Here is a 27,829-nt window from a genome sequence, read left to right on the forward strand (position 1 = left end):
TTAAACACTGATACAGTGTGTATTACAACAACATGTGGAGAAGCCAACTAATTGTCACCTGTATTTTTTACATTTGTTGGTTCTTGTCGAGGGCTCATTTCACCTCATGTTGCAGTGGAAAAAGTTGATTGGATCCAGCCGAGCTGCTTCTTGGTGTTCTTCGAGAAAGGAGTGCTATCTGATCTCTTTGGCCAATGCAGGGATCCCAAAAAGGGTGCAGGCAGTGTAGCCTGGTTCATAGATGGCTTATGCCTGACATCTCCCAGTTCTTCAGTGTCAAGGAGAGAGGGTGAGGATGATTAGAGCCCAGCACCTGGACGTCGAGCAACACAGCGGTCTTATGGGGGCTCACCTCACATCACGATGCAGTGGAAGTTAGTGATGGAATCCAGTAGTGGAGCTTGTTGGTGGTCTTTGGAACCGTGGGATCACTTGATCTCTGTGGCTCATGCAGGGATCTGAAGAGCAGTGAAGGCGTGCTGGCCTGGTTTGAAGATGGTGTCTGCCCTACTTCTGCTGGTCCTTTGGTGGAGGGGACGGTGTGAGAAAGGATGAGATCATCTGGGTGTTTTGTCACACGAACCTATGAAGGCTACTCCCACAATGCAGTGGAATAGGGTGATGCGATCCAGCCATAATGCCTCCAGACGGACTTCAGGTGACAGGGTCACATTCTCTCCGTGACCAATGTAGGGATCCCTAGAGGAGTACATATGGTTCCTGCCTGGTTCAAAGATGGCCGCAACTTTACTTTCTCCAGTCCTTTGGGCTACGCAGACTGGTGGGGAATGAGGGGATGTCAAGTGTCACAGAGGAAATTAGGGTGACAAGGATGAAAAGTTAATTAGGAATTGGTATTTGAGGTAAAGGGTAAGCTTGAACATGGAATTTGTTAGCAATGTCATGTTCTGCAACAAAAGTCCTAAGGGTGAAACTCATGTTGGAAGTAGTTCAGAAGCATGGATATAGAACTAAAGAAGCATGGTGGAAAATGTTATTAGCAGGAGAGCGACTTTCAATTACTCTGGCATTTGTTAACCTGGTTATGGCTATTTTTAAGAAACCAGAATTACTAAAGTTGCACCTTTAGATCAGGATGGGTAGCAACTAAAAAGACTCAATGTTACAGGGAAGATGCATTGAGTGGACATTTGATTTGATTTCATTTGATTAGATTTTACTGTGATTTGTACATGTTGGATGAAATGGCTTAAAGGTTTTTCTTTGTATAACCATAAAATAGCCAATAAAAAATAATATTTAAATGTATGGCTACTGGCATACGGTGGTATTGCAAAATCAAAGAAAGATCCACTGTGACGCAGTTTGCTGCAGGAAACCAGTATGCACACTCACCAACACCTTTCCCTACTTACACTGTTGGACAGGTCAGAAATTAGCATGTAGACTCCATACACTTTGTTCACTGCTGAGACAGAATGTTGGATGGAATTGAAATACAGGTTGGAGTATTAGGTTGTCGGTAGTTAGATTATTTGGTGGCCCCCAGGCCTGCAGTGCGTTTGTGCATTGGGAAATGCCACTTCCTTGATTGGATCTGGTTGACCTCCTGTTGATCTGACTGGCCTCCTGGAAGATAACCCTCTGGATGCCGGTGGTTTGGCAAATGGGGGAGGGAATGCTTTGAACGATGAGCGACTCTAGGCAGAGATATAACAGTGTACACCCCTCCAGATGACGGTGCGGGGTTCAGTTTTTGTCGGCAAGTAGGTGAGACCTTGTTTCATGCATGATGTGGTTGCTCGAGGCTGGGGTGCAATAGCCGTCCGAGAAGCCCTCTGCGAGATCTGCTCAGATGAGAACCCTGAGTGTAATGACCCAAAATATTGTAAATAAAAAACCGAATGGTAGAAATGTTCGGATTTCGGCTGTGCCAAAATTACGTTATTATAGCGAACAAGGGAAGCAGGGGTTGCGGGATGTCCCCAGCACCCTTGTTCGCTATAATAAAATTGGGGGTGGCGGGGGTGTCCAACGCATCCAAAACAAAAACGTTTTGGAAAGGAACAAAAAAAAAAGAAAAGGACCCTGCAGCGCCACTTACCATCCACAGAAGTGAAGGGAATTGCTGCTGCAGGCAGTTGGTGGCACAGAGCGAGGTGTGCCGCCAAAAGGTAAGTAAGGGAGTGAGGGGAGCAGGGTGTTGAAAGCCCATTTAGTAGTGGGGTGATTATTTCGAACACGAACATTCAGAATGCAAGATTTTCGTCTTCGAAATGTTCGTATTCGCAATAATCACGTACATCCGCCCCTGAGTCAGTCTACAAAGTTTGCTGGCTTCTGCTGCTGCTGATTGGTCACTTTCACTGATGGAGGTGCAGACTTTGCCCTGTTGTAAGTGTTTGAGATGTTGCAACATCCTAGAGGTAGAGGCGTAACTGGCGAATGTATTGGCTGACCCATGGATGATACATATTGGGTCCGTTATGCCTCTAGCCTCTTGTTTTGTACCTTCCGTCCATCTTCCCATTCCCTCATAGGACTGGGGGTTTATAGGAATTCTGCTACTTTTCCATTAGGTAGGCAGCAAATAAAAGCCAAATGAAAGGAAATTGGGCCAGTGAGCATGGATGGATGTGTCATCATTGCCAGGAATAGGTCTGTGATTGTTGAGGTGTGTATGTGTGCAAATCCAGAAAACAGAGCGGCAACAAAATGCAATGACCAGCCAGAGTGGGATGGACACTTGGGGCGAGCCCGGTGTGGCGTTCCACCAGCACCAATAGCAAGCATTATGAACCATCCCTGACACCCTGCCACAGACAATCTGAGTCTACTTCAACATTCTTACAACTGGAGCCTCCATGACCTTTTGGACAAAAAGGACACCCGAGAACTCCAAGGAGCTTATTCTTCTTCCCCCCGTTTCCTCGTACCACTTGTGTTTGTCCTGATTGGGTGCCTCGACTAAGCGGCATTGCGGAAGTGTCACTTAAGGAAATCTGCATGGAAGGTCCAGCCACCAGAGATGCACTAGCCTAAGGTGCTAAGGTGCCTAAGGTGTCCCGGGAGGATAGCTCAGCAGCAACGTGCTCGCTTTGGAAACAAGACGACACGAACACAGGGTCGATCCCCGGGTCCGCGCATAAAAACCACTCGGTATTAAGCATGTTATAAATACGCAACTAAGAGTCATTTTCCTATAACAGCGCCTCGATGGCCCCGGGCTGGGTGAGCGCTTTAAAAATGCAAAATAAATAAATAAATAAGGTCTGGGGCCTTAGCATCACTCACTCATATTGCATGCTCTGCTCTCCTTGCTCTAGTAAATGAGCCTCAGGACTCCCCATGCATGCATTCAGCACAGAACAGCCCCTCTAGCATTAGGCTCTCAACTCCCCATCTCTCCTTCTCTTGTTCACGGCTAACTAAGGGCAGGATAGACAGGGCATAAGGTGCTTGGTGACTGCTGTGGCACACGTAGCATAGCCTCCCTGCCCATCTGCCAGGGTGCTGCACTCCTGTCTTTGGTCTTGGAGAGAGCTTCCCTTTGCAGGATCATCTCACGCACCTCCCTGACTTCGAGGAAGCTCAGCCTTTTGTCACAGCCCTAGGCTGCACAAACCACTCAACATCTCACCCACCCCTGTCAGCAGAACCTCTGTCCTTTGGTCGCAACGCCAGGATTGGCCAGCCGTGGGATTCGTGGTGCGCTGGAATCTGATGGGGACTCCCACCTTTTTGCAGCACAACCTTCATTAATCACAGGCGCTTGGAAACTCACCTTTTCTGCTGCATGGTTTGATTTTATTTTTTGTTTGCTTTGGTTGTTCTAATTCCCGGCTCCCATGCCCCCGGTATGGGTCTCCTATAGCGCCAGGATACCTTCTGGTCACAGTTTGCGCATTACAAGAGCACGTAACATAACATAACGTAAGATCATATATCTATGTACTTTGTTTGCAAATGTTTTTGATATTTTCGGCCTGGCTCCACTGAGTTTGCTTCTTCACTGATATCCTTTGATCTCTATATGATACAACTTTTTATACAAGCACTCCCCTTTGGGGTTGTGTGTACTGAGCCATGCAGGAATTGTTTTCCGCTCATTGTCTTAGAATTTGAATTTTGAGTGTTATATTGTAGACACACCTGGTCCGCGTTACTGGTTTTGAACACACTGCATAGGGGGTGAATAAATCACAAAAAGTACAGTTATCAAAGAGCATGTACAAACTCTTGTCGCATTAAAATTATTCAAAGATATTCAATACAATACCTTCTCTAAAGAAGAATTCCAAAGGTTCATTTTTGCAATTATTTCTTATTTTATTCTTATTGCTTTCCTTTTAAATCATCATATATCAAGACAGTGTACAAAAAACAACAATCATTAAAACTTAATTACAAAACATACCACAAGTTTTGGGCAATGCTGTAGGGCTGCCCAAAGCGATGCAGGGTAACTGCTGTTACCATCAGCAGGCCTGGAGAGGGGCAACACAGCCTCCCCCTCTTGTCTGCCCCTCTCCTTCCCCCAAGCCAGGGAGACACGCAGTCTGTGCAACACAATACTGAGGAAGGGTGAGGTGTGAGCAATCGCCTCACCCTTCCTTCATGCAGCAAGGTGCTAAGCACCAAAGAAACCAACAGGCAGGCAGGGATCAGGTTCAAAGACCTGCCCCCCCCGGGGGCCAGATAGTCGGCTATCCGGCCGTGGGCTGAAACATAACAGTCCCCACTACTATAAATATCAAAGACCCACGGCTTCCCTGGGTCTTATAAATATAGAGTGGCATGCTCTGAGAAAACACAAACAGTTTGTGGATCCTGAACGGGGACCCAACACACTGGAGGTGCACTGTTTACTCAGTGCCTTCCAAACCTTTGCTTCTTTAGCCCAAACTCTAAAGTTTGTTGCATTTCGCGGCGTTTTATGTTTCCTTTTGAACATTGCACTGTTCATCTCGGCATGACGAGTGAGCGGCGAACACCAAATAAGCAAACAAAGTCTCCCAGGAACAATCGCAAAGGAAGCAAGAGTCCAATTACCAGAGCGAGCAGAGGAAAGCCTGCAGTGTGGCCCGGCGTAGGCGGTGTCTTCAGGAGTATGTTTATTTCAAGGTAAGCTGCCACGCCGGGCGCTGAACAGCGCAAAAGAAACTTTGTTTTCCTACGCGTGTAGGCAAAAGTAAACATCCACGGTCAGCTGCTCCCCCGGCAGATGCGGGACACGCGCTGCCCGTCTATTTCCATAGAATCTTGCAAAAATCAAGCACAATAACCGCGGGGAAACTTCATCCTTGGAAATCACTATTTTAAGGCTAAAGAACTTTATAACAGGTCTTTTTTGGCAGAATATATACATTATATGCAACGTGCACAAGAGACAAAAGCTGCACCCAAAAATCCACTACATGCATTTCTGCTGAACTAAAATCAAATTAACTTTCAACAACATTAGACATTTTCCCAGCACGGGAAAAAGCATTCTTGGGCACTTAATAATGTAAATGTACATGATAGCTGGTACAATCGAGCAGTGACAGGGAGCTCATTTTTTTACATCTGTGCAGAGACTGCTGACACATTTTTAAAACCTTACTGGCGCCAAGACACAGCCTTTTAAAAAATATATCCTCCTTCTAATCGAAACAGGTTGAAAGAAAACATGGGTCCCAAACGGAAATCACGGGATTCCACCGCACCAGCACAGAAACCCAAATCCCCTCACCTACTGGCAGCCATAGAGGCAGCAGAACACTACGGTTGGGCTTGGGTGAGGGAGAATATGTACGGCCTGCCAAGGGAAGGGATAACCATGCCATCCATCCAAGATGATGTCACTACACCATCAAAGAGACAGGAAGTGACAGATGGCCCTAGAAAAGGTAACAAAAAACTGGCGAAATTGTGCGACAACATGTCAGAAATGCATTGCAGGAAATAAGGGGGAAACAATTATCCCAAACAGGGGAACAGGGGAACAGGGGGCCACAAACCACATCCCCACATCGTACCCCTAGAACCTACCATATTAGTGACCCCCCGCCCAGCATCAATCCAAACAATAGCAGTACCAAACACATTACTGCCATAGGTGCCAGCAACACCAACGACAGCCACCACAGTTGCACCAACGGCAACCACGGAAGACCCAACATGTGCGCTAAAAGTAAGGACAACCCCCAGTACAGCCCTAGTGGGACTAACTGGGCAAAGCAACAGCAGCCCAACAGACATAGCAATGTTCTGCAATGCCCAATTAGATTTAAAAAAGAAATCATTCCAGACTGAAATACTGAATAGATACAAAAGATGCCTAGCATGGAACATTGACAACACAGCCATATGGGCCAAGGAGTTCATAGACATCTTTTCACTAATAGAAGCCCAATGTAAAGGGAAGGATGCTTTTAGGGATCCCAAAAAGATCGAAGAGAAAGCCATAGCCAGAAACGCCCAGGCAGAACAAAACTGGGACAACTGGCTTCAGGCTTTTGCCATCTTGGCAACAATATACGAGGAGAAATTCCCCCATGAGGGCAGAAAAATATGGGCCTACATGGACAAAGTAAGAGAAGTGAAAGTCGCTCAGAAAGGGAAGACCTGGCTAGCATGCGACATCAGATTTAGAAGAAGCATGTCAGAGAGGCCAGCCATAGAATGGGACGAGGTCCAAAATTACTTATACTTGTTAAATGCTGAGCTTCCAGTGGAGGAAGAGTCCTCACAGAATTCCTCCAAAAATAACAAAAAATCCACTAGGTCCCAGAAATAACAATAATGAGAAACACAAGAAAGGAGAACAGTCCCTTCGGAAGAACCAGCCATCGGCGGCTAAGTCTAATACCCAGAGGCAAAACAAGCATCACTCTGCAAAAACCAACATTCCATGCAGGAATTTTGGGAAAAACCAGTGCACCTGGGGCAAGGAATGCTGGTACAAATACACATGCACAAATTGCAACGGTGACCACGCAGCAAGCAACTGCACCAGACTGCCAGCCAAAAATCAAAAAGATTAGCACCATTCACTCCCTTTCAACCCAGGCCTGCCACCAGGCAAAACTCCCATCAAGCCAGCCAACTTTAGAGAAGCACTTTTGAATTACCCAGACAGGGGAAGCAGCGAAGCAATCTGGAAGGGTTTTTCCAAGGGCTTTATCATCCCATTCAAGGTCAAAGGGTCACAACACATCCCATTGACCCTAAAGTCAGCCAGGGACAACCCCCAAATAGTGGAGAGCAAAATTAAGAAGGAACTACTCTTAGGGAGGATTGCAGGTGCCTGGGACCACATGCCTCTGAAAGTTTATTTAATATCACCACTAGGACTGGTTCCCAAAAAAGAACCAGGAAAAATGAGGCTAATTCACCACTTATCTTATCCCAAAGGCCATTCACTGAACGATGGCATTCCACACACTGAATCCGCAGTATCCTACATAAACTTCCAGGACGCGGTAAGACTCATACAGGAAAGTTGTAGGGACGCCCTGGTGGCCAAACTAGACATCGAATCTGCTTTCAGACTATTGCCAGTCCATCCAGATTCCCAGCAATGGTTAGGTTTTACTTTTATCAACACATTCTATGTAGACAGATACCTCCCCATGGGGTGCGCAGTATCTTGCGCCCTATTCGAGCAATTCAGCTCCTTTTTTCAATGGGCTTTCCAAAAACAGAGACCAGGGACCAAAGTAGTACACTACTTCGATGATTTCATGGTAATGGGCCCAGAAAATTCTGAGGAATGCAACAGGGCCTTGGCGAAATTAGAAGGAATGGCCGCACAGTGGGGCATACATCTAGCAAGGGAAAAAACGACCAAACCAGCCACCAACATAATTTTCCTAGGCATTGAAATTGACTCTATACAGGGACTATGCAAGATCCCGAAAAACAGAAATTGCATAACTATTGGAGAAAATACAAGCCCTGACAACAAAAGACAAGGGCACAGTTAAAAAAATTCAATCATTTGCAGGCAGTCTCAACTTCGCTGCTAGAATAATCCCCCAAGGGAGGGTATTTTCCAGAAGCCTGGAACTAAAAATCAAATCATACACCAAACCCCACCTACACATCCGACTAGGTGCAGAGGTGAAACAAGATCTGGAAATTTGGGGGCATTTCCTCAAAGATTTCAATGGGACATCACTATGGCGAACGCCTTTGAACACATGAACGAAAAGGGTCCTTTTCACTGATGTAGCCGGGTGCAAGGGGTTTGGAGCCATACTAGGAACAGACTGGGTGGCAGGACACTGGCCCAACTCATGGCAACAGGCAGGGTGGACGAAAAACATCACCCTCCTAGAAATATTTCCCATCTGGCTAACATTACACATCTGGGGCAGGCAGCTAGCTAACACGGAACTCTTGGTCTGGTGCAACAACATGGCAGTAGTAGGCTCCATAAATAGAAGGTATACAAAATGCTCTTTAGTGCTAAAAGTCCTACGAGCCATCACAGCAATCACACTAAAAGACAACATTGTGGTCAAAGCGAAACACATCGCAGGGGCGGATAATAATATTGCAGATGCTTTATCTCGCTTTCAGTGGCCAAGATTCCAGGAGCTAGCGCCACACGCCCGAGAACAGATGACGCCATACCAGAGGAATGCTGGGAAATAATGGAAAATCAAAAATAATGGCATCAACGCCAGCGCCAGAGAGCCCAGGCCGGGATACCCAACAAGAAATAGGCACCTCAATAATGGGTGGCAACAAAATAACGGCATCAACGCCAGTTCCAGAGAGCCAAGGCTGGGATGTCCAGCAAGACCCAGGCACCTCAAAGATGGGTGCCAACAACTCCCTAGGCTTCCTCACAGAGATGGCACGGAAAGCACTGTCAAGCACCACCGCAGCGCAGTACAGTATGTGCTTACAAACAGTATTTAAAGCCACAGAGTTACGATTAAAGACATAGAAATATTTCTAAAATGGGCGCATGACCAGGGTTTTAAGAGACATTGGGCAAAAAGACACCTAGTTGCAATCTCAAATTTCTCAAACATATGGGGTGATTCAGAGCCCACCCAAAGCGCTCTCATTTCTTACGCTTTGAAAGGTTGGGGCAGAGTAGAGGGCCCCCAGGTGGACACCCGCCGCCTCCTCGATTTCAACAAACTGGTACAAATTGCAAACCAGCTGGAAGCCATATGCTGGCATCCATACGAGATCTTGTTGTTCAAAACCGTTTTTTTCCAGTCGTACTCCGGGGCCTTCCTTGTAGGAGAGCTCATTGCTTCCAGCACCCAGGCCACCAATGGGTTGGGTGTCATGGAGGTCAGGGTCAGACAGAAGGGCGTCATCATAGAAATCCAACAATCTAAAATTGGGGCAAAAAGAACCATCAACATTTGTTGTATTGATGAGGCAGTAAACTGCCGGTATGTATCACCAACCTCTATTACATGCAAAGACCCAAGGTTGGGGGGAGGTTCTTAATCCATAAGGATGTCTCGGCACTAAGCCGCTACCAATTTAAAGGGGCGCTGATGAAAGCAATCAGCAATGCAGGGTGGGACCCCGAAGGTTTTGGCACCCACTCCTTCAGAATAGGTGCCGCCACTTCAGCATGGCAAGGAGGTTTAGCTCCTCAACAACTAAAAAACATAGGGGGTTGGAAGTCAGATTGTTACAAAAGATACGTCAGACCACAGCTAATATAGCCAGCCGCCCTCATTTTTCTTTCTCCCCCCTTCATACAGAAATACCAGGCGAAGGGAGGACCACTCTCCATTCAGCATGGATAGTCGGCCACTCTTTTATCTTCAGGACGGGCCGATGGGCAGAGGAGACCAAAGAAAGGCCACCTTTCAGAAACACCATTTCCTCATGGTGGGTATACAGAGGCCTAAGATGGGCAGAAATCCACGAAACACTAGCAGAGCTAGTCGCATACAGAGGCCCGCCAGAATTTCTGGTCATACACCTAGGGGCCAATGACCTAGTATCCACTTTATATGAGGGTATGTGTTCCTCCCGCGCAGGCATTTCACACAATTGGAAAGGAACGGAAATATATTTCTCAGCCATCCTATCCAGAAAGAAATGTCAAGGGGCCAACTGCTACAAATCAATAGATATTTCTAGAAGAAAACTCAACAGGGGGCTAGAAAAATTCTGTATAACAAGAGGAGTGGGCTTCATAAACCACCCAGCCATTACACTGGGTGACCCGGACCTTTTTCACAAAGACGGCACCCATCTATCAAAACAGGGCATGGAACATTTCTTTCGGGAAATTACAGCAACTCTAGCCTCCAGGGGTTGCCAGTAGGAGATACTTTTGGGGGGAACGCGGTCAGCCATCAACCTGCCCACGTGTGGTGGCATGGGCCAGAGGGGGTAACCTCAAGACCCGGTGCCCAAAAGTATGTTATTATCATGATATGTGATTATTGTTATCTCCATAACCATATCTGTACTCTAAAAACCTACGGCCTTTTATCCTTTTATTGCAAACACTTGACAAACAATGTGTGAGCCAAATTATTCTGGGTGAGGGTATTGGGCCAGCAAGAATGTATGCATGCATATGGGTTCGGCAGTTATGTATTTAAACAATTTCATCATGTTAACCTAGCACCATATTGTATCACACATACTCACTCTTTCATATCAATTTCATGTGTACCGATTCACTAACCACTAAAACCTGTGCAAAAACACACACAATCATAACAATGTCTAAAAACGAAAGGTCCAACAATTAGACCTCTGATGCAGCATAATATTTGTTTTCTGTCAATGCATCAATATTCAAATATGTCTGGCATATATTAACAGTTTTATTCTAATATTTTCAATTGCCCAAAAATATTTTTATAAACCAAAGAGAACAATCGAGATCCAAAAAACATAGAACTTGAGATGTTTATAATGTCTACTCGAGTTTCGAGCATGGTGCCAGATGTGCTTTCACTACCCATGCCCTCATCAGGACATATACAAGTGTTGTCATTTCTGATCACAATAGTAGGTGTTGAATCTATTTAGCCAGTGGTAAGTTTGTCTTGTCTTTATTTTCCAGGCTCCAAAGCAAGGTAGCTGTCTTCTCGGTATTCATTCAGAGGCATCCATCGCATCACGGAAGGATAAATCCAAAAGGTCCACTACAGTTCAAGTGAATGTATGCCATAAACCGATGTCCGGCCCAGCTTGGTCCAAACTTTTTCTATTGGAGTCACGCGAGTCACTGCTCGTCCGCACTGTCGTGCCGCATCTGCGTCCACAAACGGAAAAGCAGTCCTTCGAGAAGAGGGGCAGAGGGTGAATAAATCCATCTACAGGATAGAAACTCCCCTGGGGAATGTTCTGACTTTGTTAAGAAGGATCTGTTTAGTTGTTTCTTGTTGCGGACCAGCCAGTGGGTTTTAAGAGTCCAACATATACTGTGCTGTTGTAGTGGAAGGATAGATGTGTCTTCCTTTTCTTTTTGATAGGTGGCATGACACCATGAACCTACGAACAGCAAACCCCCAATGGGAACAGGGTGTTTCCTTTTTAGGTTCAGCATTAGCAACCTCTGAGCGTATTTACACATCCTTTTAAACCATACATCCCTTGTGTATTATCACTCTGGGTCCTCCATAGTGCCAGGATACCTTTTGGTCACAGTTTGCGCATTACAAGCGCACTTAACATAACATTGGCTCACATATGTATGTACTTTGCTTGCAAATGTTTTAGATATTGTAGGTCTGGCCCCATTGAGTTTCTACTTTAGTGGTGTCACAGTTCAGGTTGGTTTGTTAATCTGTTTTCTACGGCTGTCCTTCCTGTCTGATTCTCAGAAGCTCCTATTTTCTGTGGCCTGATGTATAGCTCATATATCCATTATTTATTTATTTATTTATTGTGATATAGTTTAGTTTATAAACTTTACACAAAATACAAATGTAAATATCTTATAAGCATAAAAGTGCAAATAAAAATCACATTAAGCATAATTTTTAAAACAGCAAACAGCAAATATATACCACATAATTACCTATGCAGCCAATACTATCTACAAATTATTCAATTGAAAACTATTACTTAAAATGTTATATCCAGTCTGCCTTCAATCCTCAGCCAGATGGTATACAGAGCAATCAGCAGGGGCTTACTGTTAATATTAACACAGTGATTCCAGAACAGATCGTCCTTAATGTAGTTCCTAGAATGGACAAAGCCATCCAGCAGAGGGATAAAAGTGCTAGCCATCTCAGGGCATTCAGTCAAAAGATGCTTTGCTGTCTCCAGCTGATCTTGAACTTTACATAATCGGCATGTTCGCAAATTGGCAGCCAACTTAATTTGTCTTCCTGTGACCATCCTTCTGGGGAGTTGCTCCAGTCTAAGTAGCAAAATAAACCGTCTTAGTTTGGGTGATGGACAAATGTTTAGATATTTCTGAGGTTTCTTAAAGTCATAAAGTCTATATTGTACAAACCTATAACTACGCAATCTCCTCAGGTGTTCGAAATTCTCAGTCCAATCCCATAGGTCTATGCGTTTACAAAGAGCCCTTTGTACTTTATCCGAGTACTCCCCCTCCCTCTCTTGACACCCGATATCTGAATATAATTTAGTCATCTGCTCAATGGTTGACATACCCAGATTCTCCGTAGCCAGTTCTTGATAGACAGCCGATAGTAGACCATTCCTAGTGTCACGAGTCATTTTTAGATATAATACAGCGCGCTTCTTCAATACTAGCGCCTTGAGAGAGATCAGGCCCAATTCTAATCTTATTATGGCCATTGGTATACAAGGCGGTATATCCATTATTGCCCAGGGATTTATGTGACTTGGTCTTGGCTCAAAGTGTTCATATAGGCCCTTATTCACAGGGCATTTTCCAATGGGGTTTTAGCATTATAAAACACTTCTGTGAATTAGGCCCATAATCTCCCCGCAATGCTATGAATTAACCTTTCGTTTGGCCTCTCACAATTGAGCTCCAATTGCCAACCGACCCAATTTTCTAAGAGTCTGACGCCATGATTGACAGATCTCGCAGTGACAGGTCACCCAATTCATCCCTTTCATAAATGCAAGGCTTGCTGATACAGCAAGTAGGCTGCATCCCTCGAAGGTTTGTGTGCGAGTCAAGGAAGAGTGCGGGGTCAGTCAAAGGAGAGATGTGGTTCATATCCATGATCTTCCAATCAAACAAACAACCAGTGAAATTCACTACTTCACTCTTTAACGGTAAGAGGAGTAATGACTACGCTGATTGGGTGAACGACCGTACCCACCATACTATCTCAAAAGAGTCCCACAGCATCAGTCCTCCGCATGTCAATCCGTAAACTGAGCTAATCCTTCTTCACGCTGGCAATTGCACGTTTGGACCAGACTTGAATGTCCTGAAGACTCCCCATCCCCTCTTGCCGAATTCGTTCCAGTGGCACTCCAGCATTCCAAAGGTTCCGATACACTGCCTTGATTTGACTTTGCCGACGCGCAACCTTTTTATCTCACAAACCTGTCTATGACGAGGATTGGAGCTCAGTTGCAGGCAAAACCTTGTGATTAACACCTTTCTCAAGGAGGTTGGTACAGGCAACATGTTCCAACTCCTAATGCCCATCACTCCAGGATTTGGTGATCTCTAACGAAGGTCTTCGCTTGGTGTAACACAGTCTGCCTTCTCACAGGTGGAAGGGTATTTCCTCCTTCCACTTTATCCCTATGATTTCTGTGCCAAATATACAGACCCTTGGCCATCTTACCCCTTCTGGTCCACCCCCGCCCCACCTCAGCAAGATATGCCATTCCCTTTGCATCAGAAGGCTAAACTTCCCTACCCAGGTGGTGAGTCGATTCACACATTTGTGTGCCAGGAAAGAGGTCAAGGCTGACATCTTTGCCAGGCAACAGATGCCATTGTCATTCCTTTAATGCATGCACACACAGCATCCCCAACAACAGTATTCCTGGTTGCCCAACCTAGCTGTGGGGTTGAACCCTTCAAATGTGATTTAAGGGTTCCTAATATGGCTGGAAAATAGATGGTTCTTTTAACTGCAATAATAACCTTGAGACAGGCTCTGCCAGAGACTCTAAAATATCACTGGACATGCGCACTCTTTCTTTACATGGTCCCCTATTGAAAGTGCTCATTAAGTATGTTTCGGTACCCATTTCCAATGAATGCTCCACACCTGCTTTCCAAAGGGTGCCACAGCAGCAGTACAAATGATAACACTTTCTCTTTCTCTTTTACATTAGTCATTGCTCAGTGGGTAAACCGCTTTTTGTATAAAGCAGAGTGATGCAACCTGTGTCTCTTCCGATGTTTCAGAGTATCACTCCCATGATCCCTCACTATTTACCACTCTGGCGGGGGCTGATGGGAGTTGGTTTTAAGTGGTCAAATGAGATTGAGTTGACTCAGTGCTCAATCTTCTAGAAACCCAGCACCAACGCAATCATAAAGGTAAAACAGGGATAGTTAAGAGATACACCCCCTTCACCTTTTGTGGTAATCCGGTCTGAGGGAATGCTATGCTCTTAAGAGGGGAGTGAGGATGAACCAGTAGTGACCCAAACAACAGATTATCACAGTCCAAAATAAAGGGAATGTCTAATCAAGGTTCTATAAAATATAAACAACAGCTGCACGTAGAACGAATGGAAATACTGTAAAAAAAAACACCCCGAAGGAAGAACAGAGAAGAAGCGACAGACTGGAGAAAGTAGCACTCTGAGCACCGTTCCAGGGGTGGTAGGCAAGGTACTAAACACAAAAACGATATCTTGGATGAAAACAGGAGCGCTTGTGTCCTAACCAGTCTCTAGGGTCAAAGAGGACCGCAGGGGCATTTCAAAGTCAAATGTACCTAGATTCAGTTCTTGGTGGACTAACATTGTCAGACCCTGTGTCAAACGTAGATGAGAGCAGATCATGCTCAGTTGGGGCACGTTGGATTATGTGGACCCAAGCAGCAAGCGGGTGTTCAGTAGGGTGCTAAGGCAGGTGCTCTGTGTGGTATAACAGCAGCTCTTCAAAGATGCAGGTCGGAGTTGTCCTAGAAACGCTTTGCAGTTGGGCAGGCCGAGATGGGCTTTATCTGCCAGGAAGGGGCGATCAGTGACACTCCAGCGGTTTGAATCATCAAAGTGGTGATCTCGAGTACATTGATGTGCGTTCGATGAGGCATCGGTTCAAAAGCTAGCTGGGTTGAGCCATAGTTTTAATCCCCACTTACAGTTGGTGTGTGACTCTCTAGTGATTCAGTTCATGTCCCGACATTGAGCAGTTGCTTCAGGCCTAGCAGGTGTCGGGCTTTAGCTAGGACAGAATGCAGTGTTGAGCTGGTTAAAGGTGCAAGCATATTCTTAGGAGGGGAGTACATGCGACCCAGAAGTGACCCAAGCAACACAGTCACGCAGTGCAAAAGGGAACGTGCAAAAAAGGTTCTATAAATATATAGATACTTTACTTAAACACACCATTTGCAATAGAACGAAATAGAGAAAACTGTATGAAAACCCACCCCTGTGGAAGAAGAGAGAGGAAGCAACAGACTGAAGAAAGTAGCCCTCTGAACGTAGGTACAGGTGTGATACCAAATATGGAAAGGATGTGTCTTGGTGAAAGAAGGCGCTGAGGTGACCAAACCAGTCTATAGGGTCCCAGTGGACTGAGGGAACAGTTTGTTGTCAACAGTACCTGGTTTCGGTTCTTTGGTGGGTTGGTGGAACGTTGATGTGAGCGGATCAAGCTCAGTTCAAGCACTTTGGATTATGTGGGCCTAAGCTGCAAGTGGGCGTCAAGTAGGAACGAATGCAGTCGCTCTCTGTGGGACAAGGGTGGCTCTCAGTGATGGAGTCAGGGCGGTCCCAGGATCTCTTAGCAGTTGGGCCAGGCCGAGTCGGTATTTAGCTGCTGGGAGGGGGTCAATGTATGACGCTCCAGCAGTTTGAGTTAGCGGGCGATGGTCATCGAAAAAAGGGTCTGGGGGCATTGATTTTAGGGTTGCTGAGGTGGCCGGTCTAGGGCTTGTAGGGTCGAGCCGTGGCTGTAACCCATGACTAGAGACAGATTGGCAGGTGCTGGTCCACAGCAAAAGTTCACCCCCAATGTGCCCTGGGAGTGGGTAGGAGACAGATCTCTCTTCTGCCTTAGACAGCTCCTTCTTCACCTCAGACTGAGGGCTTTGGAAAGTATGACTTCCCAAAGGAAGTCCAATGAGTTCTTCTCATGTATAGTTCCAGAGTAACTCTCCTGAAAGGTGGGAGACACTTTCTTTTAAAGTTACAAGTCCCCGGGTGATGGACTTAATCTACCATGCTTAAGTGGTTCAATCCCTGCTCTTTGAAGTAATGGACTTTGCCTTTCTGACATCATGTCCAAAATGCTCTGCTCCAGAGGGAGTGGAGGGGACAGGAACGGGAGAAAGAAGTAGAGAGAAACAAAATAGTGGAAGTCTCCTTCCCACAGACATAGCGCTCCTGCCTACTCTTATCCCACTTTCTTCCCTTCCCACTAGGAGTAATGGTCTTTAGATATGCAGCGCCCTGATGTGAGGCTTCTCCTTTTGAATGGGTGTGCTCCTTTGATGCCTGGGCTCAGTATAGCGGTCTGCTGTGTGGCTATCTCTGGCATAGGGTGTTACCTGCCCTAACAAAGAAATCAAAAAAGAGGGATGACCATTCAGGTGCATGTCCTGCTATTTGGCAGTCTCAACCCTTCTGACCATAATACACATCACCTTTCACAGCAGAGCTGACTCACAGGAGCTGAGACATGTGTGATATTAATTTGGATGTGGCGGTCCTGATCATAAGTAGCACCGTGCACCATGCCTAAACTCAGGCATAGCCTTATTTTAGAGTTTATCCTGCCACCATCATGGGTTGCTCATGATCATTGTAGTGTTGGTCCAGGGGGGCCTGTCTTAAATTCCACTCCTGTGCTGCAGAGACTTGGCTGTTGCTGCAGCTGTCGAGGGGAAACCTGTTCTCTCTGAACATGCTCTGTACTCCTAGTAGATGAGGTGCTGCAGATCAGACTACAAATGCAGCAGAGCACAAGCACACTACGCTTTTAGCACAGAGCCTACGAAATGCAGAACTGATCAGCAGATTACCATTTCAGAGATGAAATTACATACATGATTTTATCTATTAAAAATGTAAAAAGCCAGGGCTTTTCACCCATGCCAGGTGGCAATTCCTCACAGACATCTGACGGAATCCTCCCACAGGTGGGTGCTAATTCACTGCCTGATTGATACTGTGAATGAACAGGCTGGCACCAACTACGGTGAGGACAGGAAATCATGGCAGGGTGTGCCTGCATCATTTATATTTTGTACTTGGCCAGGGGTACCTGTGTGACATGGGGTGGCATGCCAGAACATCAGGTTGTGCCCTGGGAAAAAGAGGGTGGACCTATCTGCTAAAGCAACATCCTGTCTAAAGGTGGGCTATGGAAAGGATAGGACTAATATTTACCTGTAACTGAGAAGATGCTGAATAAAGAGGCTACCTAAAACTTATCTTTTAACTACCATTAAGAGTACTCAGTGTGCCACGCCTTCTAACCATCGATACATATGTGGTAGGCTGAGCAATAATACACCAGGCAAGGCAAATACATTTTCACTTTTCAAGTTTTATTAAATCGTTTCAACAAGTAGGGGTTGGATTGATGCTATAGATCTAAGGGAAGGGCTATAATCAATAAAGGTGGGGACAACTAAATCTAGCTCTGGTGAAAAGAGGATAGCACAGGGGCAACGCGCTGGTCTTAGAAGCAAAACCATGCAGAGCAACAGAGGTTCGAATCCTGGATCCATGCTTAGAAACTGAACTCAAGTATTTAGGGTGTTATAAAACAATTAAATAAATAATACAATAATGTTGGGCACCTGATGTAATCGTGTTTCTCTAGTCTTTTCACATTTCTAAAACTTAAACAAAATACCTTATTCTCATGCATCTCTGACTTTCTTCTGAGACTCTCTACACCAAAACACTTTCCAAAAGGATGGCAAACTTACAGTTTAGACCTACTCTTGATCTATATAACAGAAAATTCCAATGTGAGGCCCAAGACAAATGACCAAAACCTACACTTCAGAAGTCCAGCCCTATTCTAAAACACACGTTCAGGGTAGGGTCCTGGAGTAAGTACTCTCAGTTTGGCTATTCCCTTCTTGCCCATCTGCTTTCAATGGCTTTCAAAAGCCCTCACCCTTCATCTGGGCAGTCTATTCCTTATACTTCTCAGCATACTTCTCAGAAGGAACCATTCTTCCGAAAAGTTGGTTCCTTCTTCTCTCAAGGTTCCTCAGCATTGTCTCTCTCAGCTTTTCTGCCGTTGAGGTTTAGGCAAAACTCTTGGATCGATCTGACATGACCTGGGATTTCCTTCTTCGTCTTCTCTGTTCCCTCGTGGACATCAGGTTTACCTTTGGGTTTCCTTGGCTGGTCCTCTATAGAGCTCACGTTCTGCTTTTGCTTGCCCTTCCTGGACTCAAGTACAGTTTTCTATGGGGTCCCACGTGGACCTTGGATTCTGCTTGCTAAAACGGATAATTCTCCCACATGTCATCACGATTCTTGTCAGACAGTCAATATTCTTGGCAAACACTCATGCCACGGATTGTGTTACGCTCTTTCCATTTTTGATCATTGGTGAAAAGATTTTTCTGCACCCTTTTCAGTTCCCTTGGGTGCACCTATTCAAACATTCTGGGCAGCCCTTCTTTCTAGGACTAGGCGGCTAGTACTCTTTTGGTCTTGGGTTCCGGCAAACTCTCCCAAGTTTTCACGTTCATCCTCCAGCTGGTTTTCCTGCAGACTCATCTTTCCTCCAGGATCTCGCGTTTGCACAATCGAGCATGTCTATCACCTCCAGAGCAACTTCCAGTACTGTGTCCAAGGGTATCTTTTCTTCCTTGGCATTTTGGGATTCGAAGCAGACTGCTCTTTGTCTGCCAGGAATTTCTCTTTTTCTGATCTTTCCTGGCCGCCTTTAGACTCCCCAGGAGGGGTCTGGACTTCTGGGATAGTTACTTTCCTGACTGTTTTCTAATGATCCCAAATAGGCAATTATTGTCTCCTTTGTTGAGTGGCTCACTTCCTATTTCGTCCCTTCTCTGTGAGGTGGGCAAGGTGCTAACAGCCCAAGCAGCGTTCAGCTCCATCTTGGAAATCTGCTCGTTATAACATGCGTGGCTACACCTTCCCGCTTCTCTCGCTCTACCTCCCGCTGCCACTGCATGCCACATCCAGGGTGTTTCCTGACTGTATTCCTACAGAAAGTTGGTTTCTTGTATTTTCAAACCCCAAAGTCGATTTAGGGCATTGGTCTTCAAGAGGCTGGTCCCCTTGGAGGTCCTACGGATGTCCGGGGGTAGCGGTGCGATGCTTTTCCAAAAGGGAGCATGGTGACTGATTTTAATAGAAAATATAAGCAGACATGACATCTGGGGGGACCCAGCAGCAATATCTTTACTCAAGGAGGGGCTTGGCAACAACACTTTTACTGAAGGGGGGCTGGGAATAAGAAAGTTTGAATACTGCTGATTTGGGGTAAGTCCAGTTGTTCTAAGATCTTTATTTCACAGCACTATGGAAGACAAAGTCAGACACCAACAGAGACAAAGTAAAATAAGCAAAGCAGTGCCACCCTTCAGCCTCCTGCTCAACCAACGTTTATACCCTGGGGATCATATACGCTTTAATTTGAGGAATAGTCCAACGATCTCATAGCGAGAGGGTATACAGTCTTTCTAATTAAAATTTTATGAAGAGATGCACATAGAACAAATCTTTTATATAACGAAAAACATAACCAAAATATATGTGGGGTGGGGTAAAGGGTTAAATCTAGTTGGGGTGGGTTTTTAGGGGTGGGAAATTGGTGTGTGGGGGAGTGACCCCACCCACCCCCAAAAAAGAAAGAAAAATGTGTTGTTTTTCGTTATAAAAGTTTCGGTACTTGTGCATTCTACATAAAATGAGTCGTCATAAATATATGTAACCAGCGAGAGAATATACTGTAATTGGTACAATACTCGACCTTGTGGGTGCTGGAGAGTCGCAGGCACCTCAAGGCTGAACCCCCAGTCAGAGTTAGATAAACATGCAGCTGTGAGCAGGGGAATACAAGTATGCTCTGAAGTCTTGTTCTTGGGATGTAGCAAACAAGGAAACCTAACTCTCTGCGCCTCATACACTTTAGCCGCAAAATCATTTCTAAAGACTAATTGTGCTGGCATAGCAAAATATAAAAGTGCAAACAAGTACATGTAATGTTTTTCTCCACTTTCGTTGGTTGTGCTAAACATACACACCCCTCCCCCCAAGATGGCTTCCATTTCTGCTCATTACGCGGCTGGTGTTCAAATGGAAAATCCCCTTATTCAGAGGAACTTCACAGTGATGCTTCTTGCATTCCATTTTCCCTCACACCCTGAACTCAGCAGCCAGCGTGGCTTCGCAAACTAACTGGGCAACATTCCTCTTTCCCACTACTGTAACATGGAAACATTAACAGGAAAACAGAAGTGGAATGGCCTCTTCTCTTTATTTTTCCGCTGCATTTGTGTACAAATGTAAAAGCCTGATAGACATTTACGATGGATTCCTAGTGAAGCCTTCTGCTTTTACCACGCAGTCATTTCCAGCAGCTTCCAGAGAAATGTGACAAAATCTAGCAACGTCGTCACTGATTCTCTGGAGGGAAGCATCTTTACGTGGCCAGGGAAAGTCAGAAGCTACTGTGACCCTGGCAGGGGCTATCTGCGGGAAAACTACACAGGGGAGGCCAAACTCCAGAGAGGCAGGAAAATACTGAACCAAAATAATCAGATGTAATTCTTAATGATGTCTTTGCAACATGCCTGTATGGCTTATTGTGAGGCAGATAAGGAATTCCCAGGTTTTCATGATCATCAACCTTATTTACCCCTCCCCCCTTTTGTAGTACTGAGACGAGGAAGCAGGATGGAACGTAAGCAAATGCAGTATTCTTGTCTTTGGAAAGTGTTAACTAATGCCGGGAAGTTTAAACCATACGCAGCTTAACAGAATACCAGTGTGAGGCAGAGACTGCAGCGGAACGCAGCTTGTGCGGACGCTGGTTGGACCGATGGAGGCAAGCACCCTCTGGAAGGCAGCACTTAGGCTGACAGGAACGGCGTGCAGAGAGACCGGGCCAAGAGAAGCTCACTGCTTTATTGCTATAGGCAGCTGAAGCCACCAGAAGCAAAGTAAGATAAAGCGGGAGTTAAACGGCTGATGGGATGCACCCGCAGTCAGTGAACTGGAGAAGGAGGTGGAAGAACGTGAAGAACGCCAGAGCTGTCCAGTAAGCCCTGAGAGAGTGAGTGGGTTACCGGAGCGATTGAGAGCGAGCGTTGCATATCATTAACATCGCAAGAAAGCCCAATTGATGTAATTGGAGGAATGGATACAAATACGAAAATGTTCTAAGAAAGGATTAGTCACCCAATAGAGTCAAAGGAAAAGGGAAGAAGCATACCCCTTTAAGGTTAATTGAGATACAGAGGGAGGTAAACTGAAGATTCAGGAGAACTGTGTGTTTAAAAGAGACTCAAGGGAAGGCTCACCCCCTGGAATGACCTTGTACTGTATTAATATATTGGATGGTGAAGAAAAGAAGGAACAAAGGGGAGAGAGTTATTTTCCTTAAAACTGTGGATGCAAAAAAAAGTGGAGAAACTCAAGGGAGAAGTCGCCCCCTTGACATTTTTCAGTGAAATATTATATAAATAAAGAGATACAATGGGAGAGCCCTTTGAAAACAATGGAACATTATTCGACCTTTTTTCCGGAAGCACTGGACAGACAGGGAAAGACCAGAAGAAATATAGGGGAACGGAAGACCCCTCTCCTGGTGGAACCTTATTCCTTTGTTTTCAACACCTTAGAACTTTATGTGTTTGAACTCTGAAAGAAAGCTACACGTATCTAGCTTAGAGAGATACCCCTTCTACACCTTATACTGAGTTTAGTGTGTAAGGGCCAGTTTAGGGTTTTGGACACAGGACGAAGGATGTTCTTTGGTTTAACATCCTGACAAAGACGTTCCTTCATTTTGTTGACACAGGGAACCCCCTCTTAGGATTATGGATGTATAGGATTTCTCCGAACCCCCCTTATTGTTTTGTGATAAATACAAGTTTTTAATCAACATCTAACATGCCACTGTGTCCGAGTCTTGATCCCTTACAGAATCCATTGTTTTTTTTGCCGGCATGAAAATACATGTTGATGGAACACCAAGCAGAGGTGACAGGCGGACCTGGTAGAGTGGGTGGGTGTGTTACGTGCAATCTGCCCTCCAATTCCACCTGCCAAATCAGACCAAATTAAGTGAATCAGTAAAAATGGTTGACAAATTGTAGCTAATGCCATATTTACTGACCTGTGAGACGTAGTAAATGACCCTGAGAATTTGCTTTTGTGGAAAAGTGGTGGTAAAGTGGCATGAAATTGGTGATAGTGGTATCACCAGAATTGCTATGAAATGTACCACCACTTTTAAGCTGCACTGCCAAACTCTTAGTGAGGTCTAACAGCAAGGAAAAAGGGGAGTCACCAAAGCATGGTTGCGGAGATGCCAGGATTGGCCAATGCCTGCGGGATGTTTTGGGATGGTTGACTGTGAAAGGAGACCAAGAGGTTGCAAATAGTCAGAATGAAGGGCAAACGGCTGTGTTGCATTGATGAGATGACGTTTTAGACATGAGTGAAAGAGGTCTCCTTGCTGTATTTTCCTCTGAATCGTGATTTGTAAAGAGAAGGGGAGGCAAAAGAGAGACATTTCCGGAGATCTCTGGCCAAGAGTTAGGGGTAATTTCCAATGGATGCTTTGGCCGAAGAGAAGGAGATCATTTTGAGGACAGTTTATTCCCACCAGGGTTTTTGAGGAATGAGTGATTGAGGACTGATGAGATCTTGAGCTGCGAGCAAGGAGGAAAGTTGAAATGCTTTTTCCTGACTTTGAGGGTTCAGTTGTAAATACGAGAAGGAGTAAAGCAAGGGTTGGGTGAGGGAGTTGAAGAAAAGGTCAAGGTTCAGGCTGGTGAATAGGAAACAGAGCGAATGCAGAGTTTAAATAAGGAGACTGAATTAATCACAGATGGGTCTGATTGTGTCGGGAAGAGGTAGAAAAAGCATTGTTGAGCATGGTCACATGCCACCCCTGTTTTGAAGTATTGTGGGCATTGGGTAAAGGAGGCAGGGTTGGATGCGGGTGGCAGCCGGTGTGGTGATGATATTGTGTTGGATGTTGACAAGAGAATGGAAGCAGAAGTTTAAATGTCAATGGTATATATTTACTAATGCAAAAGGACCTGAAATTCCAAGACTGGAGATAGAGAATGGAAGTATAGGGATTCATATGGATTCATAGGGATTCACAGAGATGGCGAGTTTGAGTGAGGAATCTTAGGGGGAGAAAACAGGTCCGGGTAGGAGAAGATGGTGCTGTACAGGTTGCACAGTATGTCTGGATGGTAACAGGTTGTGAGATCAAGTGGGGAGAGGAAAGAGTCAATGACCTCAGAGGCTGGCAGCCATGGGCATCGAGGGGAGGTAATGCATGGGCACAAAGAGAACCGTGGTGACCAGACTTAGTAGAAAAGGGCGCAGGATGGTGTAAAAAGTAAGATGATGAGGAGGGAAATAAGTAGTGCACTGGTGTAGGCCAGTAGTGTTGGCTGTGTAACAGGCCCAGACACCAGAAAGAGGGTGTGCAATTGGGGCTTCAAAGGGAGTGGCTAACTGCTTGAGAGGGGGTTTGGTAGAGTGGAGGTGACAAAAAGAAGGAAGCAGACAAATTAATGTTTGCCAGATGTGTGGTTGTGTAAGGGTGAGGATGGCCTGGTTGATTTGTGGCTCAATGGAGACATTCTTAGCGCACATTTTGTCCAGCGTGGGCACTACAATCACTGGTTACTCTCCAAACACTCACTCTCCTTGTCTCTGTGTATTCACTCCCTTTTTCACTGTGTAGCGCTCACTTCTCATGTAGGTAGGTTTATGCTATAGGAATCGCATTCTTGCATACTGTCAGGAGGCCTATGTACAATGCACAGAAGACCAACTCGGGTCAGAGTGTCTGCAAGCTTTGTATTGATCTGTATCGCCACCAACAAAATATCACCAAACTTGAGTCGCTCACACTGGGTGTGATAGCTTCTCACCTAACAGTGGTGTAGCAGACCGCTGAGGGGTTCCCAAACCCATTCTCCTGACCTAATATCTTAAGTGTGCGCAGTTTCACCATTGATTATGAAGTGCCTTTAATCTGTTTTTTGTATCTTCTCAGTATCTCTGTCGGGATAGAAGGGATCTTATGGATGGAGGCTCTCTTGGTTGATACAATGCCCTCTTCCAGCTCAAGGTCCTCCTTTTTACTCACGTCTCAGGAACTCCTCCCTCATAACCCTGACTACGCCACATCTGTCTTTCTTGTCATGGTGTCGTTCCTCCACCCAACATCCCAGAGCCTGCCTGTTCTTACTGACTACGGGGTTTGCCGCTCTATTCCTCTCAGCTCTTGTTCTGGCCAGTAGTCCCAATCTTTCCCCCCGCTGACGCCACCCCTTCTTCTCAGATGACACCACCTCACCGTTCTCAATAATGACCACCTTCTCCTCCTCCTCAGTGTCTCCCCTCTGCTCCCCAGAACCTCCTAAATGCTCCTTCTGATGCACGCCAACCTTGTCTCACAGTTCACCAAAACCTTATCCAACAACCCACCAGAGACACCTGGACTCCCTGCATGTTTACCTTTTTCCCTCCTCCCCTTGTGTGTGATTCCCAGTGAGGGTCTGTACCTGCTCCGGTAATAGAGTGGCCAAACTCTCTGGCATTTTGCATAGTAGTTCCCTCCTTCTGACCTGCCAGGGTGCTGCCTGTACCGAGTTTGATGCTCTGGTGTTTCTAGAGTTTGGTTGAGAAGCTGGAAGCACTTTGGGTAAGATGCCTCCTCTGTTGCCTGTAGATATTCAATGCGCATGCTGGAAAAGTGCCACATTGTATCCCTGTTGTGAGAATCTCTTGCCCGGGTTACAATGCTTCATTTAATGAATTTTCTGAACTGAATCTCCAGCAGTTCCTGAAGCAGCACAAGACATTTTCTCCTCTGCTTCCTCTTTCTCTCTCCTCTGTTGACGTACCTGTCTGCTGCACCGACTGGTTGCTTGACTACCCTCAGAGTCTTGCGGGGTACCAGGCTCCTCCATGACCAGGCCCCCCACCCTGCCTCTGGGCCTACCGCACACTTAGGGGCTGTATCTGTAAACCCACAGCCCGCTGCCATCTTGCACTTACCCAGAGTCGCGCTGCCCTGGCTGCACTTACTCAGAGCATTACTTCCCTGATTGCACTTCCCTCTCCCTGGTACTTCCCCCTCTTCCCTTCCCCCTGCACTTTGAGTTGTCGCACTTAAGGCCTAGTAAGATTGTTTATCTCGTCCTCCATCTGTCTTCCCTCCCTTGTAGCTCCTAGAAACACTTGTGCACAGGTGCGTGCCTAGGAACACTTGTGCACAGGCACGTTATAAATGACATCACATCATATCATATTATTCAGTAAATTGCGAGTGGGCAACATTGTGTCGGTGGGACTGCTGAGTTCACCCACACCCCACTGTGTTTATGAAATGATTCCTTTCTCTCACACAGGCCTGCAAATTTAACAAAGCACTCTTAATTATTGCCAAGTCCACTGACACCTTTTCCTTTAAAGCTGTCTTGAGTCTGCTTACAGGGAGCTTTGTGCTCTCTCATTACTGAAGTGGTTTGACCGATATTGGCCTGTGATCCTCGAAGTGTATGGGTTGGATCTGCTTCTCCAGGGTTGACCTGGCCAACTAGGATATTGAGCTGGGGAACATCCAGCACCCAAAGAGTGGTTGATGTTGGGCACTGTGGTTGTTCTAAGCCATGCGACAGGGACCGATGTGGGGTGACCAAGGGATCCTACCCATATCAGCCTGGGTCGAACAACCACTGGTTAGGGATGACACACCGATTCACTTACATAACCTGCTAGATAATTTTGTTTTGGCCAATGGTGTGGGCAAGCAATCAAGACTGAGTATTTTCGTAATGTGTGTTTTAAAAGACTTTCATTTGAAAGTCTGCATTTTGTTCGACCACGTTTGGTTGAATCAACCAATTACATATACGTGTATATATATGTGCATGTAGGGGTAGGGGAGTAAAGGGTGGGGTGGGTGTTTGGATGGTGCGGTTGTGGGGTAGGGAAGGGGTATGGCGAACCTCTGCATAACACAACAAAATGATCACATTCTGGTCCACCAAACTGTAAAAGCAAAAAGAGAATATCGAGGCAGAGTACCCCAAAAGGAAATACACCAAACGCGGGCTATAAAGATACACAGATCTTTATTCAAACTAACTGAACAAACAGTTTTCAAAGGACAAAGCAACAGATAGCTATCTGGCCCTCAGTACAACACAGCGAATACCAGCCCTGTTCGGTGTGCGAAGTGAGTGGGGCTGTACATCAGAATATTCGCTCTTTTATACAGTTTTGTGACATGATATTCAGCGCCTCTGTACGTTAATAATTCCCAATCTAGGGTTCGTTCCGAGTTCACCTCTGACTCGCCCAGCTATATGCATATGGATCACCTTCAGTTTACATGTTCAACCAATCACAATAGCAACAGTATGTTCTCGGATCTAACATAAGCCCTAGTACATATTTTAATACAATGCAGTTCAACAAGTGTTCTCGTTTAGTATTTACACAACATTATGCTTAATATATGTTCATGGATTAGTATCGTTGGCACAGGTAATCCTCGATCTACAGGTCAACGAAGGACAAGGTCTCATTACATGACCCTGGCATTTGGCCTACGGGCAGTTTAGGCATTAACTTGCATACAGAGATCAAGACGGCAATGTTACAAATAGAAGAACACTGTCCACCATTTTAGAACACAGGGTGAGTTTTGGGCGAGAATCAAAATAGCGGATGAACCTAAAATGGCAGCTTAATCGATCTAAGTTCAGAACCTTGCAACGTGGATTTCTTCGCATATATTGGGTTTAGGCCAATATATACTGTAAAGGAGGCACAATATGATTTCCCGTCTAACAAAACGTGCACTCACAAAATGCAGACTTACCAATGAAAGTCTTCCAACGCACGTAGAACCGACTACTATACATGGACAGCCGTCATTTAGGCTTGGAACCTTTGGCCTATGGGATTGGTAATCCCATGGACCAAAAGTACCAAGCCTAAAGGAGGGAGATCACAGTTTATCATCCTCACAAACGAAAATAACGTGATTGAACAACAACAGAATCACATGTGATAAAACGAGAAGCTATTAAGATCTGTTTAGTTATTGCTCTGATTCCCTATCCTTTGAAAGGTCTAATTGAATCTGCGAAAAGACTGTGCAATCATTTACTAACCCCACTTCTTTTGAAGAAAACCTCTTGTGAAAAAAGCTTGTTTTGATAAAAATGTGTTGTATTTTGTGATTATAAATATAAACACTAGCAGTTTAGTCACTGCTTTTGAGAGTTTTGTGAAATGAAATTTGAATAGAATTTGTTTTATGCTTGAATGGCGTGGGAATAGTCTGAATGTCCTGTCTACAAAATGTGAAAGTATTCGGGGATCAGTTGGCGCACAAACCTCAATAAATTGAAGTAAGGGAGGGGTAATTGCTTTCACATTTCTCTTTTTTCACGTGTAAATTTCCCATTGGAAGGCTATCCCCCGATAACAAAAAATAGGGAAATACCCATATGTTAATACTCTATAGTTGCAAGCCATGAAATGCAAATGTATATTTCGCTTGCTCAGTGCCGCGAGACACTAT

This window comes from Ambystoma mexicanum, chromosome 12, assembly GCF_040938575.1.
Source record: "Ambystoma mexicanum isolate Mex_15411 chromosome 12, UKY_AmexF1_1, whole genome shotgun sequence".
Taxonomy (NCBI): Eukaryota; Metazoa; Chordata; class Amphibia; order Caudata; family Ambystomatidae; genus Ambystoma; species Ambystoma mexicanum.